Genomic DNA, 12064 nt, shown 5'->3' with positions numbered 1-12064 from the left:
TTGGTGGGCAGCGGAAGTGTTTAAATTCAGAAGAGTGTTCCTGGAGCCACTCTGTGGCAATTCTGGACATGTGGGTTGTCCCATTTTCCGCTGGAATTGCCCCAGTCCGTCGGAATATCGAATGGACATGGATGGATGTAGATGATCAGACAGGATGCTTACGTACATAAGCCTGTAAGAACCGTATGTAGACGTATGAGGGGCCCCATATCACTCCAACTGCCCACGTTCCACACCATTACAGAGCCTGCACCGCGTTGAGCAGTTCCCTGCTGATATGCAGGGTCAATGGATTCATGAGGTTGCCGGCCGGAGTGGCCGAGCGGTTCTAGGCGTTTCAGTCCGGAACCGTGCGACTGCTACGGTCGCAGGGTCGAATCCTGCCTCGGGCATGGATGTGTGTGATGTCCTTAGGTTAGTTAGGTTTAACTAGTTCTAAGTTCTAGGGGACTGATGACCTCAGCAGTTATGTCCCATAGTGCTCAGAGCCATTTGAACCATTCATGAGGTTGTCTTCATACCCGTATATGTCCATACGCTCGATACAATTTGAAATGAGACTCGTCCGACCAGGCAACATGTTTCCAGTAATCAACAGCCCAGTGTCGGTGATGACGGGTCCAGGTGAAGCGTAACGCTTTCTGTCACTCAGTCATCGAGATGGCCTTCGGTTCTGAAACCCCATATTGATGATGTTTCGTTGAATGGTTCGCACCTTGACACTCATTGATAACCCACCGTATAAATCTTCAGCAGTTTGTGGAAACGTTGCACTTCTGTCACGTTCAACCATTCTCTTCAGTCGCCGATGGTCCTATCTTGCCGGATGCCTTTCAGGCTACAGCGACGTGGGAGATTTGATGTTTTATCGGATTCCTGATATTCACGGTGCACTCGTGAAATGGTCGTACGGGAAGATCCCCACTCCTTCGCTACCTCGGAGACGCTATGTCCCATCGCTCGTGCGCCGACGACGTTCAAACTCACATAAATCTTGATAACCTGCGATTGTAGCAGCAGTAACAGATCTAACAATTGCGCGAGACACTTGTTGTCCTATATAGGCGTTGACGACCGCAGTGCCGTATTCTGCCTTCTTACTTATCTCTGTATTTGACTACGCAGCTTCTTTGGCTTTTGTGTGTATATAGACAGATATATAGGTACTTGCAGTTTATTAAACCGGGAAACAACCATAAACTGGCCTACAAAAGTCACCTAAGTTACAGCGCATGCGCGGAGCGGTGATGTCCTAATTCTCTAGCCATTATATGCAACCAGCTCTCGTCCATGTGACACTATTGGAAGGAAATGACTTTTAAACAAATCATGCAAAATTAATTTGAATTCCATCTAAACTTAACCCTTACAAGCACCATCGTCTCGTAGCAAGAAGACCACAGAAACAAAACAATTAACATGTTAATTTCACGCTACTAAAAGTCACAACATCGTGAGATAAAACGTAACCAAATGTTAATTTTAGTCAATAATTAGGTGGGTACGACCAACGATATCTTCAGTGCAGATGCACACCAATTTCAAACTCTTACGGTAACTGGCGAATTGCACTGCGTAACAAGGATAATGGGCAAGGGACATATCAGTAGTGTGTGGATAAGTTGAGAATTTGGGCCAGACAGAAGGCGTCACGGTAGGGTAGTGGGTGCAGTTGCGATGAACACTGTTACCGAATGGCTCAGTGGTCAGCGCATCTGCCTAGTAATCAGGACACAGGGGTTAATTCTACAGTTTGTTAGTGCTCCAGTAAGCCGACACCATAAACAGGCGATAAGGCACTGAAAATCTCAACATTTCAGGAACTGTTTAAGTTAACGCAATTATGATTTTGAAGAGCAAAACGCCGTTGAATTTGTTTCTCTTAGAAGGTGAAGCAGATATTACTTTACTGTCACTTGAAAAAGTTGACACCAGAACCATTCTAATTAATATGAATAAGAGAAGAGGCTATACGCCATTTAGTGCGGACTGTTTCACAATACATTTGGGATGATACAAATTACTATAGAATAAAGAGGATTACTTTGGATAGCGCGGCAACATGAACAATGCTAAGAAATTGGCAGCGTTGAGACAAAACGCACAACGTCATGTTGAGAAGTAATACATAGTGAGATGTAAGTGGTGATTGTGATCTTTCGGTAAATTTGATCCTTGAAGCTCAAGTGTAAGTTTTTGGAAACATATTCGCTAGTAGCTTCTAACATTTGACTTCATATACTTAAGCTTTCGTAGAACATGCGGTAATGCAGAGGGCTGGCTATAACTAGTAAGTGGTTCATGCGTGCGTTAGCACTAGCTAGCCCGACTTGTCGGGAATTCTCGTATTTGAGCTTGGAATTATGATCGAATTATCGTTCATCCACTCGCTAGGAAATTTGGATAGTGTGTGGCTGAGGAAAATGGCCTGCGTGTCACTGGGAAAGTTGATTTTGCGATAAATTTAAACAAATTTTAAACCCTAATAGCATACCTCAATCTTTTTTTGTTTCTAATTTCGCATGGTAAGCAATTTCGAGAGAAAGGAAAGAAAGCTCAGATGGATAAAGGGAAGCATGGAACAGGCTACATAAACAACGAGATATCAGTTCTGGGTGCTTGATGTTCGTTATACTACTGTACATAGAAGAGTGCAATTAAACAGAAGGGAAATGTTAGAAATGGATCATTTGGTGTCTCACATACCAAACCCGACTAGTGACACTAGGCATCCATCAGTATGCGGAGCAGATTTACTGCAAACTTTAGCAGACAAGTTGAAATATTCGGAACCAAGGTGTTCAAATGGTTCAAATGGCTCTGAGCACTATGGGACTTAACTTCTAAGGTCATCAGTCTCCTAGAACGTAGAACTTCTTAAACCTAACTAACCTAAGGACATCACACACATCCATGCCCGAGGCAGGATTCGAACCTGTGACCGTAGCGGTCGCGCGTTGCCAGACTGTAGCGCCTAGAACCGCCTTGCCACCCCGGCCGGCAAGGTGTTTTGGATTAACTCTGAGAGAATTGTGTGTTACTGCATATTCCTATGTTAATTGTTGCAACATTGAGTTACCAGACTCATTGTCAGTAAAAATGCACCTGGCAAAGATTGGTGACTAAGTTCTTGTACGAGAAACGGCCTACTTTAAGCGGAAAGGGTATCTAAAGCTAGAGCAGCAGGATTTGACAAGGAGGTAGTCAAGTTCTATTTCCACGTTTTAGAAAACATTATGACCGAGCTCGATCTGCATAATCGTCCTAGCTAATGGAGAGGGTTTCCTCTTTTTAATAGACCACCTTCAATAATAACAATTTAACAGTGTGCAACAAAAGCCCGAGGTGCAAAATAATCTTTCAATGTGTCTCTTCTAAGTACATGTGCGAGTGTCTGTATCGGTGAAGACGGATTTATAAAATTCCTTGAAAACTTTGAGAAGATCCTGTACCAAGAAAAGCTTTTGTTGATTCGTATGGTCACACTTCCCCATTTGTCCGTATCAGCCACAGAATTTTGTTTGGTCAGCTTACCTCACCATCGTACACTCGCCCTGTAGCCGTACACTCGCCCTGTAGCCGCTTGACCGCAGCCTTTTTAAGATTCTAATGCTTTACGTCTATTAGTAGGCTACATGTCGATGCATCGCAACATAGGGTCTGCTATCAGTAAATTGCAGTTTGGACTACATTTCACGAAGGTCTGGAAACGCACGGTGTCTGTTGAACTAGCGGTCTGTGAATGAGATTTTCACTCTGCAGCGGAGTGTGCGCTGATATGAAACTTCCTGGCAGATTAAAACTGTATGCCTGACCGAGACTCGAACTCGGGACCTTTGCCTTTCGCGGGCAAGTGCTCTACCAATGGAATCCAAATTGATCTTCCCAGTGGTCGGTTTTTCCCACTTTTTCCATTCGTCTGTAAAGAATTCCTGTTAGTCATTTAGGAGACGAGGTACTGGCAGAAGTAAAGCTGTGAGTACCGGGCGTGAGTCGTGCTTCGGTAGCTCAGTTGGTAGAGCACTTGCCCGCGAAAGGCAAAGGTCCCGAGTTCGAATCTCGGTCAGGCACACAGTTTTAATCTGCCAGGAAGTTTCATAGCGGTCTGTGGTTTCTCATGCATCGGAATTAATTAAGTCACTAGTCTTTGAGGACTTCAACCCATAAGAGACCTACAACCATTCTCTAGAGTACAACATTCCTGCAGAACTATAACAGCACGCAACGCACTTCACGCCTAAGGAGTGTCACATCTCCTGGAAGTAATGAAATTGTTTAACAGAAACATTGGACGAAATAAGACAAAGTGTCAAAACAGACTGAGAAGAGAAACTTAGACAAAAAAGAATCAATAGCCAGAAACGAGCACTAGCATAAGATGCGAGGAAGAAAGCTAATGAGGAAAGAACTCAATCACCATCAGGTAGGAGACCTTAGATCTGAGTAGTGATGATGACTGGAAATTTGGATTTTGTAACTTTCTTCCAAAAAGGTGACTGGACCCGGTGTCAGAGTTGCATAACATGACACTAAGAGCGTTTTGTTGAGGCAAAAAAAAAAGAAAGTAGTTTGAGTGTGGTCGCTGTGTGTAAACATTTGAGTACTAGGAAAAACTGATATTTGTTATACCTTTCATGCTCGTGATTATGTATGAATGTTCTTTATTTGAAGACAATTATCTAGATTTGAAGTAAAACTAACATTTTACATAATATTTTCAGTTTATTTAGCATTATTCGTATTACTCCCACAATATATCCAAATTTCACAATATTTTATCGGTTCGTAAAATCTTGCAAGTAGATTTGGTAGCTAAACTGTGAGATAAATTGTAGATATTTTTATTTTTTTTTAAATTAAAGAGATTTTTTAAACATGTATGTACAATATATGTACTTATACTCGCAAGAGCCTCCGTTATTTATAAAAATGTTGAAATATCTGAAATTATATAACTTACCTCTTTACTCTAACTTGAACAATTCAGGAAATATTCGGGGTGAACAGCTTAGCTGAATCGGTCGCTGTACAGTTTTATCTTTAATTAATCTATAAGCTACAGTCTTCATAAAATAACATTTCCTTTGCTTTTTTGCTCCTGACTGTTTAGAGAGACAGTAAGTGTGTGTCTTTGCTGTGGATGTGATGTACACAGCAGACAATTTGACTGCAGAGTATGAATTCAGAAGTGAATATTAAATAAGAATTAAGGGTACACAGTCTCAGATTTATATCTCAGTTAACATAAAATAACATTGTTGGTGTAAAAATCGACTGACGCCAGAAAAATATTACTACAAAAATATGGAACGGGTCCGTAGTGCTATATACAATCATGATTACAACACACAGCTTACGAAAACTTTCTGTAATAACGGAGCTGTATTTCATAAAGGCGTGTGACTGTAACGCAGAACTGTGTGTAAGCAAAAAATAAACTACTGGAAATCTGGATAAAAAGAAAGTAGAACCGTTTGAGTTGTGGCACCATGTACTGGTGGGCAGAAGGTCGAAAGTAACTTCGCATGATATGTCGCTGCCAAGTATCATAGGTCGATAATACTTAGACCATACATAGCAAGAACTGGAGGGCGCTGATAACATCGCCGTTGAGCGCTCGTAAACCCGAAATAAATAGACACACAGAAAGACCTGCCGTAGTACAGAAGGGAACTGAGTGGAATAAGCACAGAAACAAGCAGCAATTACACTGTTATTCAAATACAATAATTACACTGAAGTCGCCGCGATTTGTAAAGGTTCCCTCGACATTGAAAAAGGCTGGACATGGTTCTTAACAGGTTGCATGAGCACCACAGATGGCAGCGCACACGCTACATCAGTGCTTCTATTTTGGCCACTGTCTTCGTGATGAGTTTTTCGGGTGATGGGGCGTACCATTACTCCGCCAAATATCCTCTCGTTCCAGAGCTCCTCCACCGTGGTATCTCGATGGTATCGCGCACCGTCATACGTAAAAATGAAGTCAGCGCCGAGCGCACCCTACAAAAGACGGGGAAGCAGTATAGTATTCGGGGGGAGCAGTGCAGGATTATAACAACGTTGACCGGTGAGTATATCGTGTTCAAAGATTTGGAGGTCAGTATGCAAATCCAACATTATGCCTCCCTACACTGTAACACCTGGATTACAAAAACAATCATGTTCGACCAAGTTTCAGGTCGCATTGTATGTTCCCACCTCTTGTAACATGAAGGTACGCTCAGAACCACTACTCAAAATGAATCTGCTCTCATCCGAGAAAAGTATGCGACGTCACTCCTTACTGGTCTAACTGATAAGCAAGTTGTTGATGTTGTTGTAGTCTTCAGTTCAGAGACTGGTTTGATGCAGCTCTCCATGCTACTCTATACTGTGCAAAATTCTTTATCTCCAAGTAACTACTGCAGCCTACATCCTTCTGAATCTGTTTAGTGTATTCAACTCTTGGTCTCCTCTACGATTTTTATTCTCCACGCTGCCCTCCAATACCAAATTGGTGATCCCTTGATGCCTCAGAACATAGCCTAACAACCAATCCCTTCTTCTAGTCAAGTTGTGCCACAAATTACTCTTCTCCCCAATTCAATTCAGTAACTCCTCATTAGTTACGTGATCTGCCCATCCAATCTTCAGCATTCCTGAGTAACACCACGTTTCGAAAGCTTCTACTCTCTTCTTGCCTAAACTATTTATCGTCCATGTTTCACTTCCATACATTATTACACCCAATACAAATACTTCCAGCGAAGACTTCCCGATACTTGAATCTACACTCGATGTCGACAAATCTTTCTTCTTCAGAAACGTTTCCCTTGACATCGCCAGTCTACACTTTATATCCTCTCCATTTCAACCATCATCAGTTATTTTCCTCCACAAATAGCATAACATTTATTCTACTTTCTCTGCCCCATTTCCTAATTTAATCCTCTCAGCATCACCCTATTTAATTCGACTACATTCCATTAGCCTCGTTTTGCTTTTGTTGATGTTCATCTTATATCCTTTCAAGACACTGCCCATTCGTTCAACCGCTGTTCCATGCCTTTTGCTGTTTCTGACAGAATAACAATGTCATCGGAAAACCTGGAATTTTTCATTTCATCTTCATGGATTTTAATTCCTACTCCAGAGTTTTCTTTTGTTTCCTTTACCTCTTTCTCAGTAAACAGACTGAATAACATCGGGGATAGGCTACAACGCTGTCTCAGTCCTTTCACAATCCCTGCTTCTCTTTCATGCCCCGCAGCCACCTTCAGAATCCGAAAGAGAGTATACCAGCCAACATTGTCACAGTCTACAAATGCTAGAAACTTAGGTTTGCCTTTCCTTAATCTCTCTTCTAAGATAAGTCGTAGGTTTAGTATTTGGTCACGTGTTCCATAATTTCTATGGAATCCAAATTGATCTTCCCAGTGGTCAGTTTCTCCCACTTTTTCCAATCGTCTGTAAAGAATTCCTGTTAGTCATTTACAGGAGTCTCTTATTAAACTGATAGTTCTGTAATTTTCACACCTGTCGGTGCCTGCATTATTTTAGACTGGAATTATTCTGTTCTTCTTGAAGTATGAGGGTATTTCTCCTGTCTCATGCATCTTGCTCGCCAGGTGGTAGAGATTTCTCGGGGCTGGAACTCCCAAGGCTGTCAGTAGTTCTAATGGAATGTTGTTTACTCCCGGGCCCTTGTATCGACTCAGGCCTTTCAGTGCTCTGTCAAATTCTTCACGCAGTATCATATCTCCCATTTCATCTTCATCTATGTCCTCTTCTATTTTCATAATATTGCCCTCATGTACATCGCCCATGTGTAGATACGCTATATTCTCCTTCCACTTTTCTGATTTCCCTTCTTTCCTTAGAACTGGTTTTCCATCTGAGTTTTTGATATCTATACAAGTAGTTCTCCTATCTCAAAAGGTCTCACTAATTTTCCTGTAAGCAGTATCTATCTTACCTCTAGTGATATACATATCCTTACATTTGTCCTCTAGTCATCCTTGCTTAGCCGTTTTACACTTCCTGTAGATCTCATTTTTGAGACATTTGTATTCCTTTTTGCCTGGTTCATTTACTGCGTTTTTATATTTTGTCTTTTCATCAATCAACCCGATTGTCTCTCCCGTCACCTAAGCATTTCTACTATCTCGAGTCTTTTTACCTACATGATCCTCTGCTGTCTTCACTATTTCATATCTCGATGCTACACATACTTTTTCTACTGTATTTCTTTCCCCCGTTCATGTCAATAGTTCCCTAATGCTCTCTCTGAAACACTCTACAACCTCTGGTTCTTTCAGTTTATCCAGGTCCCATCTCCTCAAATTCCCACCTTTTTGCAGTTTCTTCAGTTTTAATCTACAGTTCATAGCCAACAGAATGTATTCAGGGTCCACATCTGCCCCTGGAAATTTCTTACAATTTAATACGTGGTTCCTAAATCTCTGTCTTACCATTACAGGGTCTATCTGAAACCTTTCAGTGTCTCTAGGCCTCTTCCACGTATAGAACCTTCTTTCATGTTACGTAAACCAAATGTTAGGCAGGATTAAGTTATGCTCTGTGCAAAATTCTACCAGACGGCTTCCTCTCTCATTCCCTACCCCATTACAAATTCACCTACTACTTTTCCTTCTCTTTCTTTCCCTATTATTCATTTCCAGTCCCCCATGACTATCAAATTTTCGTCTCCCTGCACTATCTGAATAATTTCTTTTATCTCATCATACAATCTCCTCGTCATCTGCGGAGCTAGTTGGCATATAAACTTGTACTACTGTGAAAGTCATGGGCTTCGTGTCTATCTTGGTTACAATAATGCGTTCATATGCTGTTCGTAGTAGCTTACCCGCACTCCTATTTTGTATTTATTATTAAACCTATTCCTGCAGTACCCCTATTTGAATTTGTATTTATAACCCTGTGTTCACCTGAACAGAAGTCTTGTTCCTTCTGCTACCGAACTTAACTAATTCCTACTATAATTAACTTTAACCTAACAATTTTCTTTTTTAAATTTTCTAACCCACCTACCCGACTAAGGGATCCATAGAACGCCAGTTTTCTTTCACCTGATAACGACGACCTCCTGAGTAGGCCCCACATGAAGATTCGAATGGGGGACTCCCAAAAGGAGGCCATCATCATTTAACCATACAGTAAAGCTGCCTGCCCTCGTGAAAAATTACGGCTGCAGTTTCCCCTTGCTTTCATCCGTTCGCAGTACCAGAACCTCAAGGCTATTTTGTTTAATGTTACAAGGCCAGAAAAGTCAATCATCCAGACTGTATCCCCTGCAACTACTGAAAATGCTGCTGCCCCTCTTCAGGAACCACACGTTTGTCTGGGCTCTCTACAGACAGCCCTCCGTTGTGGTTGTGCCTGCGGTACGGCTATCTGTATCGCTGAGACACGCAAGCCTCCCCAACAGTGCCAAGGGCCATCGTTCATGGGGAGAGGGTGAAATAGCATCTTCGAAACCGGCGCCGCCGCTGAATGAATGTATACGGAACACAACTTACTGCTTATCATACGAGGACACCATCCCTACGCAATCACAGTGCCACTGCGTAGCACGAAACTGCGTACCTCGGAGTCAAATGTGTTTGCAATTACGTCCACTGTTTGACTTGGGCTCCATCTTGCCTTCTGCACCGGTAGCTGTTATTTTTGCTGTAGTTCAATGAGGTCGACAACCCTCTCTCCCTCAGTCAATAGTCCCTGTGCTTCGGAACAACCCTAATGCATGTGAAACAAAATCTCAAGGAACACCACACTCCTGGGCTACACTCGTTAAATTCCCATTGATTCTTTTCGATCCAAAGGTTGTCTCCGGAACGTGTTACAACGAAGAAGAACCACAACAATCAACTATAAATGCTCGTCGATTGACACACATTACCTTTTCCCGTCCCCTTAACTGCTTAGCGTTGCGGAGCCAGCCACATTTGGCGTCATCGTCACGCTGACCTCACGTAATGTCATATCCAGGTTTCTGTATACCACTGCGATACCTCTGGCAGCATGCAGGGAATGAAACGTGTCAAAGGCCGTTACCATACATCAGGTTAGGGAAACATCGGCAACAGGAAGATTTCCCTTTTTAGCGAAAGGAAACAGAGACTGGAAACAGTATGTAAGAGGAAGTCATATTAAAGAGGATGTAAGACGTAAATATTGCAGTGAGCTGGAAACATTAACTCGGGACAGGAAGACACAGAGGGCAGCAAGTTACCAATCAAAAGACCGACAAGGTACAATAAATCAAACTTACAGAATTTCCGCTGAGAGGAAGCAGAACACTGAATTATCGTGTAGCCTTTGATTTGACCGATATGCAGGGTGATTATAATTAAAGTTAAACTTGCAAACCGGCGTAGAAATAACACCACTGGTCAGAATAACGTCAAATTGCAACAGAATATTATCGGAGATCGGGAAAACCGAGTAGCAGAAGACAAATAAATGGGTACAAATTTTAGAAATAGATGGCGCTGTAAGCATCATAATTTAATAGTGGTCGCTTACAAATGGCAAGTGAATTTTACAACAATGCCTAAGCTGTGCGTGTGACGTTAAACAAACTGTACTACTCAGTGCGCGTGGGTGTACAGGTCTGATACTGTTAGTTACGTAAGCCCATCCACCACGGCAAAGTCATATCACATCGGATCGGAAATACCGTGTTTTAATTGTCTTGAGGCCAAAAGTCGCATAAAAAGCATCAACCATATCGGTTTCTAATTGTCCTAAGGCCAAAAACTGCATAAAAAGCATCAATCAAATTCAAGTAGGATTATTAATGTTCGTGTGACTGGCGCAAAACATGTTCAATATGTTGTCCAGCGTTTTCTGCAACAAGCAGATGCGAAAGGAGGAAAAGCCGTGTACCTGGCGTGTTTACACCAACTTCAGTGGGTCGTGCGCATGACAGGTGATTTCATTTACATATTCTGACACATACAGCGCCATCTATTGATCAGTTTTCACACTATATGTTGTCTTGTGGCATACGTTTTCCGCTTTCTCCGAGAATATTCCATTGCAATTTGACGTCATTCTGGCCGGCGGTGTTATTTATACACCGTTTCGAAAGTTTAACTTTAATTATAATGACCCCGTATTTTACTCCAATTTGTCTTAATCATCCTAGTTACCGGCTACGAAATACTGACAGCACCTCGTTAGCTTATAGGCGCAAGTAGTTCTCCTTCAGACTAATGATTGTTGATGTTGTACTTTTACATGATGAAGAAAGTGAAATTCTGTCTATATAAGTGTATTAATATGTTTATTCATGTTTGACTCATTACAGGGAATCACAGCATGAAGTATTGATAGTTATATAACAGTTTGTATTGGAATAAAACAGAAGGCAATAAACTCTACTACAGATATAAATATCAGATTTATTGATATGTTATTAAGTATTGTAGACTCTATATGATACTGAAATTATGAAACTACTATTAACGTAAGTCCACTTTGTTTTTCAGCGTGACAAGAAATGAGAAAAAGTAACCCGGTTCCAGTCAGTGTGATGGACTGTCCAACTGAAGCACGTCGGTTACCAATCGAACGTGGTTGTCACGTGTCTTGAAAATAAAGAACATCTTTATGTTATATTGATTTTAGAACAATTAAAGACATTTATTAATAATATAATGATATTTTTTCCTGAAATGCTTAATATATTGGTTCCTCGCCGTTTTTTAACAGCGTCAGTCTTTCTGCCTTTAGCCCGCATTGTACGCAGAGTCGGCAGGTTAAGTACGAATTTGGCATGGTTAATTGTAAGGTGTTGGCCGGATGCCCTTCCTGCCGCCACCCCATACCCCCTGGGACGGAATTACAGTACCCCAGCTGTCTGCGTCGAGTGTAAATCGTGAAATAGTGTGAATGTGTTTCAAATGTCTGCAACTGAGGCGGGACGTGGGGACCAGCCCGGTATTCACCTAGGAGGATGTGGAAAACCGCCTAAAAATCACATGCAGGCTGGCCGGCACACTGGCCGTCGTCGTTAATCCGCCGGGTGCATTCGATCCGCGGCCGGTGCGCCTACCCG

The 12064-nt window shown here is 42.0% G+C and overlaps 1 long non-coding RNA gene across 2 annotated transcripts in view; it reads left to right on the top strand.

Moving 5' to 3' along the window:
* LOC126251954 (uncharacterized) overlaps positions 1–11664 on the top strand; it is a 105995-nt gene extending 94331 nt beyond the window's left edge. For both annotated transcript variants that reach the window (XR_007545811.1, XR_007545812.1), the window contains exon 2: positions 11496–11664. This is a non-coding gene — a long non-coding RNA (uncharacterized LOC126251954). The remainder of the gene's footprint in view (positions 1–11495) is intronic.
* The last annotated feature ends 400 nt before the right edge of the window (positions 11665–12064 follow it).

Source organism: Schistocerca nitens, chromosome 4 (genome assembly GCF_023898315.1).
Source record: "Schistocerca nitens isolate TAMUIC-IGC-003100 chromosome 4, iqSchNite1.1, whole genome shotgun sequence".
NCBI classification, from domain to species: domain Eukaryota; kingdom Metazoa; phylum Arthropoda; class Insecta; order Orthoptera; family Acrididae; genus Schistocerca; species Schistocerca nitens.
This window is presented reverse-complemented; position numbering and strand designations above follow the sequence as displayed.